Source organism: Pseudochaenichthys georgianus, chromosome 22, assembly GCF_902827115.2.
Source record: "Pseudochaenichthys georgianus chromosome 22, fPseGeo1.2, whole genome shotgun sequence".
Classification (NCBI taxonomy): domain Eukaryota; kingdom Metazoa; phylum Chordata; class Actinopteri; order Perciformes; family Channichthyidae; genus Pseudochaenichthys; species Pseudochaenichthys georgianus.
This window is the reverse complement of record NC_047524.1, coordinates 7227993-7235940: the sequence shown is the minus strand read 5'-3', so window position 1 is coordinate 7235940 and position 7948 is coordinate 7227993. Positions and strand designations below refer to the sequence as shown.

At 40.5% G+C, this 7948-nt stretch overlaps 2 long non-coding RNA genes across 3 annotated transcripts; both read left to right on the top strand.

Annotated features, from left to right (window-relative positions):
- Positions 1–2482: 2482 nt before the first annotated feature.
- On the top strand, positions 2483–5910 carry LOC117467318 (uncharacterized). Of its 2 annotated transcripts, none has more exons than XR_004554373.2 (7): positions 2483–2570; positions 3335–3486; positions 3630–3782; positions 3864–4806; positions 5316–5415; positions 5584–5697; positions 5861–5910. It is a non-coding gene; the product is annotated as an uncharacterized lncRNA (long non-coding RNA). The 2 variants fall into 2 exon arrangements; XR_011642477.1 differs by having other exon boundaries at positions 5316–5422.
- Positions 5911–6017: 107 nt separating this feature from the next.
- LOC139432892 (uncharacterized) lies at positions 6018–7349 on the top strand. Its single transcript, XR_011642478.1, has 2 exons — positions 6018–6134; positions 7034–7349. It is a non-coding gene; the product is annotated as an uncharacterized lncRNA (long non-coding RNA).
- Positions 7350–7948: the final 599 nt, after the last annotated feature.

Sequence of the window (7948 nt, the reverse complement as noted above, 5' to 3'; positions counted from 1 at the left end):
CGGGACTTTGTTTGTCCCGGACTCCCGTGTAAAGGGAATAATAAAAAATATGTTTCTGTTTACGCGCAATGCAGTGTGTCTGGCTGCGTGCCTGTGTGTTTGTGTGCTGTATGGGAAGGGCGCTAGGACCGCTCAGTTGACAGGGCAGGCACCAGGGGCGTCGCCTGGACCTGGAAACATTCGGGGCTTAGCCCACAGTGGCAGCGCTACAGACACATTTTCTACTGCAAGACTCCCCACACGCACATACACAATTGCGCCATCTGGTGTCACAAACGTGTGTCTGCATTAGCTTTGTTACGGCAATGGATTGTGGGAGATTCTCATAGCACGTGAGGATCTCTTGAGGGTAAGGTGCCTGTATTATCTCGGTGGACAAAATGTATGTTTTTATTTTATAAGGACAATAACGTACTGTTGTGTTTGTTTAGTTTAATGTTAATTGTTTAATGCTCACAGTCACAGCAACATGTTTTTGTGTGATTGGTTCTATATGATTTATCAACGTGATCATCAATAGCTAATCTGAGCACCAGAACCCAGCTCACGTGTCCTTTTATGCTGTCCATTGAAATGCAGGAAAGTAATCACCAGCTCCGAGTGATCTGTTGCCGAGGGGACACTACACCGGAATTACATAAGCAGAGAAAAAGTGCTATTTTGAGGGAACTCACCTCCTCTGGGGTCCCCCAGGAAGATTTACATGATGAAGTTAAAAGCATCAATCTTGTGCACTTTGAGAGCAACATCAAGAGATATGGATACATCTCTCAACACCCATATGTCAACAAAAATCAAAGAATCCGAATCAGAAACGGGTTTATTATTTAAAAACACTTTATTTTCCAATTAAATCATAAACTGTCAAATTATTAGAAGTTGTTAGTAATCAGATTAAACAGAAAAAGCGATGGAAGGAGGAAATAATAATCCCTCATCTCTTGCTGTTTGCCGTTGAAATTATCTCTTTTGCTGGCCAAGCATGCTGGATGGAAAGCAGTGATGTCTCACTTGCCTTGGCCCTGTATCTGCAGTCCCTAAATCAGTCATGTTACCCATTGACTCTTGTCTGTTCTGGTGTTCCTGTTCATTGTTGTCTCCATTGTCGTTCTTGTCTGTTGTATCTCCTTCTTGTGTGTCCCTTTCTCCTGTTCTCCTTTCTTCATCCTCTACTCTGTTTGGCTCATCTGTGATGACTGTGGATAAACACAAACAAGTATGTAAGTCAATCAGTTTCCAGCTCTGTCAAATAAATGAATTTCAAGATACACACATTTGTCTTCATTAAAATGAGTGTCACCACACAGTCACAAAATGTACCAATTGAAAATAGTTAAATGTACATCTCTTGGAGATATCACTGTTAGAGTAGTTATCTGCCAATAGGACAGAATCATTCCTACAAATGCAGTTTGAGTAATTCACTTAATATATTCACATCACACTTTAATATAGTCATTTTCACTTAATACTCTAATATAGTCATCTTTCTGCATTCAACACTAAGGAAAGCTGTACAATTTGACATGATAATGAGGAAAAAAGTCCTCCGACAATGCAGATCATTTTTTGATCATATCAATTTTAAGATGGGGGTCAAGGCTTAATATTTGGGAGCATAGTGTCCCTTGCCCCCTTTCAGGAGCCCCACTGGATTAGCTTTGATTGAAGTATTTGTATAAAAAGCTTGTTGGCTGACTGTCCATCTCATAATGTTCACATAGAAACTAGCTGTCAATAGGAAATATCAATCAGAAGAATTATAATTGAATGCAAAAATCTGTCACAAAAAGAGGTTGCACATTTAAATGCAGGTGTTGTTATGGCAACGTCAGTGGCCAGACAGCCACATTTACTGCTGCAAATACGTTCAAACATGCTGTCGACACGTAAAGCAGTGGCAACTATGCCACCATTTCAGCTGACTCTTTCTCAGAAATACTGTCACATAACATCCAGGAATCATATATTTCAGTGCTAGTTTGATGCTAAGCTAAGCTAACTATGAAACACTTTAACTGACAGGACTCCGGATCAACTGTGTACTGTAAGGTAGCTTCTAGCTTCATGTCGAACAGTAAGTCAACCTTTCCCAGAGAGCTTTATTCGTACTGAGACAACGAAATGCAGTTTAGCTTCTAACCAGGTGCAACAAGCAGTGAAGTGGAAAGTAATGTACACAATCTACAGAATAACATATAGAATGAATTGAATGATGAATAAACAGTGGGGTATGAATACACTAGATATCAGCCTGTGAGCAGTATGGACAGTGTGTATGAATATGCTAAGATATATAAAGTATGAAAACGGTAAGCAGTATAGTATAAAATATATAGATATTCATTTCATGATGATAAACATTGTGGAATGATACATTGTGGAATGTGAATGATGATTGTGGAATGATACATAATAGTTACGACACTCCCATAGACCTCCGTTGTAAAAAATGGCGGCGCCTACTTCCGGGGTATGGACATCGAAATAGTTCAACATATTGTCATTTGGGCGTTGGACCGGGTTGGACCTCATTCACTTACATTGCGTCGCGTCGATTAGTTCCAGAGGTAAGTTGCTGAAATATCGAACTCTTTTGAATTGTCAACTGTCTATATTGTATCAGAGGCCCTTTATGATGCTTATACTGGTCTTCATTTGTATATGCACAGCGTAATTATCTATATTTTATCTTGGTTGTCACAACCAATTTTGCTAGCATTGCCTGCTAGTTAGCTAGCGCGACTTCGTCAGCTTTGATTTGAAGGTAAGATTTCAGTAATAAATCGCTAGCAGCTTATATATCAATGATGCTGGGTAACTAACAAGCAGGATTTAGATTGATTATGTGTTTTTATTGTTATTTTGGTTTGTATCTGCTGAACCTGACCGTGTCAGCCATCCTTAGTCGGCTTTTTCTGTATGATATGACTTAACTGCTAGCACTAGTAGAAATGAGGTGGCGTTTGTGATAAATATTTCATTGCATTTTGGGATATACTAACATTTCATTATGTGACATGTTGACTGTATTTAGTTTTTTTTTTGTACTGTTCCGTGTTAACTCATCTGTACTGTACAACTAGCCTAGCTCTACTTTTTAATGCTTGATGGCATGCTAGGATAGATTCCTTTGTGTTGTAATATACACACTAGTTTAATGATTGTTCTTCAAAGGTATTATTCAGTCTTAAACAAATGATAGCCTACTGAATAGGCTACTCTACAGCAGTGAATGAAGGATGAGCCTAAAACATGGTCATGCATCCAAAATGTTTATTTTTAACAAAATAAACACTGTAAAAAAAATAATTTGCACTTTTTTTTTATTCAGCCTCATATGTCAGCCTCATATGGCTGCTGCTGCTGCTGCTGCTGGCGGGGGCTGCTGCTGCTGAAGGAAGAGGAGGCTGGAGGCTGCTGACGGAGGACCGGGAATGGAGATGCCAAGTACATCGCCTAGATGTTATGACCTTCGGTGCAGAGGTCTGTTGGGTCTTCTTTGCCTTCTTACTCTGACTCTTGCTGCCAAGATACCCTTTATGTTTATCCTTCCTCTCAGCCCTGATGCACTCTGATGCAATCCTTAATCTCAGCCTGATGTATGTTGAGAGGATTTTTTTCTTCAGGTCATGGCATGAGGGCAGGTTGCTGTCCAGCAACATGGCTTCTTGTTCCAGCTGTGACACTGCATTTGAGGACTCCATGAGGGAATCGCTCGTCCTCACACGGAACAGCTGCTCCACGTTCTGAACAAGGGTGAAAACCTCATCTGATGGACGGTAAAGTGCACCCCTTTTAAATTCTTTTAATACCAGCAGACCAGCTCTCTCTTTTTCACCATCACTGACATTTTTCACTAGGGCACACTGGCATTTGTCACAAAGTGAGAAGCTGATGACCCTTTTCACGATGTATCCTGCAAGGTGGTATAGCACACAGGACTCGGTTTTAGTGATGTCAGGTGGTGTTGTCAGGTCTCCTAGCTGCTCCACTCTCAGAACGTCAGGAGGACTGCAGCTGCTGTTCTGCGTGTCCAGGAAGTCTGCCAAGTGGTCTGATCCATCCTCCACGTAACTGCCAGTATGCACTGGCGATAGGGACTGGCCCACGGTGAGTGGTAAGCCACAACCTGTTTCCACCGCGTAGTAGCACCAGCCAGCATGAAAATAAGGCATGAGTGGCCTGGCCTTTGTGGCCAGGTAGAGTTGTGTTCCCAAACAGCCTCCCTGTTCCCAGATGCAGCTCCACGCTAGGGGTGATGGACATCTCATCCAAGGTGAGCACACATTTCTTCTCCATCTCACTCATGCCATCTGCCTTCAGCCTCAGCATATCAAACACCTCCCCCAACACTCCTGGCTCCAGTTTGACGTGCTGCATCCTCCTCTGAATGGTCCTGATGTCAGGCAGAGGCATGGCTTGGAGGGTTTTATATCCTGTAGTGCCACAACATAACCTTAGTTGTTTTGCTTTTTTCACGGTTTCTTTCCCCCACCGTATCCCACCTTTTTTTGATTGCCCAAGTGCTCTAATTTGGTCTGTGTTGAAGATTTTTTGAAACTTTAGATTAATCAAATTGTGTTTTTGTTTTTAATGCCGAATGAATCCTCTTCTGGTTTACCAGAGCCCTCTCGGCTCTCTTTCTTAGAAATCTCTCCCTTCTCAGTTGCCTCATTTGATCCTCCACGTGAGCCCGGTCACAACTGGCCCTTGGCAGTCTGGTCCCTGGAGCACCTGACCCTGGCAAACTGGCCTCTTCATAGCTGACCCCTGACTGACTGGTTCCTGGCACACTGATCTCTGGTAAGGTGGCCTCTTGATTGTCGGCCCCTGACATACTGGCCCCTGGCAGTCTGCTGACACCTGTCTCACTCTCTCTGTCTGTGATGTCCCTTTCATTCCCTTGGAACTCCACCTCAATATCTCCCTGAATCTCTGTAACAATAACGTGGCAATTGCTATGTGTATGCTGCCTTTACATGTGCACCTATTGTCATTTAAGGGTACACTATACTCCTATAGTGACATTCATCTAAGTTCGTCTATTGGCAATGTTAAAGTATGAAGAAATCTGTAGATTATGTACATGTGGTATATGAGTCTTCAGAGAATCCATGAACCCTGGTATTTTTGAAGCTGTATAATCTGAAAGTTGCATTAGGAGTGTAGTCTATCCTTGAATGATATAACATGGGAAACATTGTTAGCTTCATATATCATACCAATGTTTGATGTGCAGTAATAGGTGTGGTCATTATTCCTGACAGCTGGAGGCATACTCCTTGACGTGAATTTTCTCCTTTTTGGTTTAGGCCGATGTATAAATACTGTTGGAACAGCATCTGGCCTCAACCTCAAATTTCCTCCCGATTTGTTGCCAATATATTGGTCGTCTTCAAAGTGTACCTGTGGGTAGTAGGTAGGTTTGATCAGTTTCCCCTGCACACTTCAAATGTCATTGAAGAGTCATAATTCTCTACACTTGGAAATATGATGCCCTTTAAAATGTTAATAAGTCATGTCACCTCTGTGAATATTACTTACATGACAGAGTTTTCTGCTGTTGTTGTCCTCTTTCAGACACAGGTTTTGTCTGTTGACCATTGCCATCCATCTCTTCCTTCGCTCTACGTCCTTAGGGAAGCCATACATCCGGAACCCCTTCTCGGATCGATTAGAGCACCCAAATGCTATGTATGACAACTGATCTATTCAAATGCAATATAAACGAAAGTGCCATAATATTTATTGTGCAAACATTTTAACATGAATATTGCTATGTCCTCTGTTCAGTCTGCTCCCAACTGTATTCTCTCCCATTATTCACCACTGTTCCTATTCTTGCTCTGCTTTTTAGGGCCCAGGAAACAGATGAAGAGGATGTCCCTTTCACAAAGAACCTTCTTGTTTTTTTCAAAATGATTAGGCCCCTGGATGCCCTAGACTAGAGTTCTGTATTGCTTTTTTGTAAATAGTTGTTTGTAAATATTTGTAAAATGCCCCCCCCCCCCCCACCCACCCACAATTGTTGTTCGCACAATTATGCTTGTGCGAACAACAATTGTGGGTGGGTGCTTATTGTGCTGCAGACGTTGAAGGACCTGAGTCTCCTGAGGAAATACAGGTGAAAGGTGAGGAGAGGTCATCGCTTGGAAGGTTTTATATCCTGTGGTGTCTCAACAGAACTTAATATGAATTGCTTTATTGTCTCGTCGCTGGATCACCTCCCCCTGGCAAAGTGGCCTCGTCATTTTAATTGTTATTGTTGACAAACCTGTTTTTGTTGCTCTGTTGAACCATGGTTCAACAGGAGCTTCTGTAAATAGTTTTGTAAATAGTTTGAATATTTATCATAGTAATCATTTTCAGTCTCCCACTCTCTCAATTTAATTTATCGTTTCTTTGCCCCACCATATGTTTTGTTGTCCAAGGGCACTAATTTGGTCTGTGTTGAAGATTGTTTTACACTTTAGATTAATCAAAATTGTGTTTTTTGGCTGAATTAATCTTTTTCTGTTGAACCCTAACCCTCTTTGTTCTCATTCTCATTCATTTGACTTTGTTTTGTTCTAACACACATCACTTTTTCCATACACTGTTCTTAATACTTGTTCACACATTTGTTCGTCCCTTTTACTTTGTTCTTCCTGTTGTTCTTGTTCAAACACATATATCAATTGTTCATCCACTGTTGTGGTCAAATGATATTCATAGTCTTAACATGATCATGCTGATCATTTATATATTTACCATTCAATAACGCAATCGCTGCGGTCTGTCTGTCCCATATAAGAACATGACAGCGCAACTATACTACGGACGTGACTGCCCTGACAGTGACAGCAACATAGCCTGCTTGTGCTACCACACTTTCCCCTCACAATATCGTTAAATAACGAAACTTGTAAATATTGCCAATCCATACAAAGTGTAACCACATCATGTAAATATGAAAGCAATCTTTAAAAAAATAACAGCGTTGGTTTAATCTATGACTATTTTGACCATGTTTGTGCTGTTTTTGCCATAGAGAAGCATTGCCACGGAAGTGCGTTTTGAACTATCCCGGCATACATAAACCACGTGACCGGCTGGCGGCGACATCAAAGAGTGTCGTAACTCTTATCTCTCTATGGCTCTGGTTGGGACATATTTCGCTGTCGGGTGTTGACCAATCACGAAGCGTCATTTCTTGACTGGCAGCAAAAACAAAAAAAAGCATTTAATGTATTCATTACTATCGGGATGTTAAGAGCATTCCATGGAATATAGCAAAAAGTGTTTCTGAAGTGAATGACCTACCCCACCTTTAACTGATCAAGGCAACAATAAAAAAATCAACATATGATCTATTTACTTGTTTAGTCAATGGCATATGGTTGCTTGAAAGAGGGCATACAGAATTTGAGGGTCCTATAGAACATGATGCATTGCTGTTAATTAAACAACAGCAACTATATGAAGGGTTTCAAATCAGCACAACCTTAAACATGTACAGCAGTCAAATGTGATATACACATTAATGCAGCAATAATATATCAAAAACATCAAATATGTAATAGGAAACCATTTAACATTATACACATTTATTTAATTTAGCTAAATACATACTCTTAAGTAAGGTTTTGACCGCAGGACTTTTACTGTGGTATTAAGATAAGAGATAAGATAGTACTTTATTGATCCCAGTTTGGGCATTTTTTGTGTTGCAGCAGCATAAAAAGACATGGCATTGTACAAGACAAGAAATAAACAAGAAAGTAGAAAATATACATGTTGAATTTACAAATGAACAATAACAAGATATAAAGCAAGGTATTATACATAAGTATGTGACAGATGAAATATTAAACTGAAATTATATAAATGTAAAATGTACAGTACTTATACTTCAGTAAAGGATGTGAAATATTCCTCCACCACATGTTGGTTGTGGGGGTTTCCC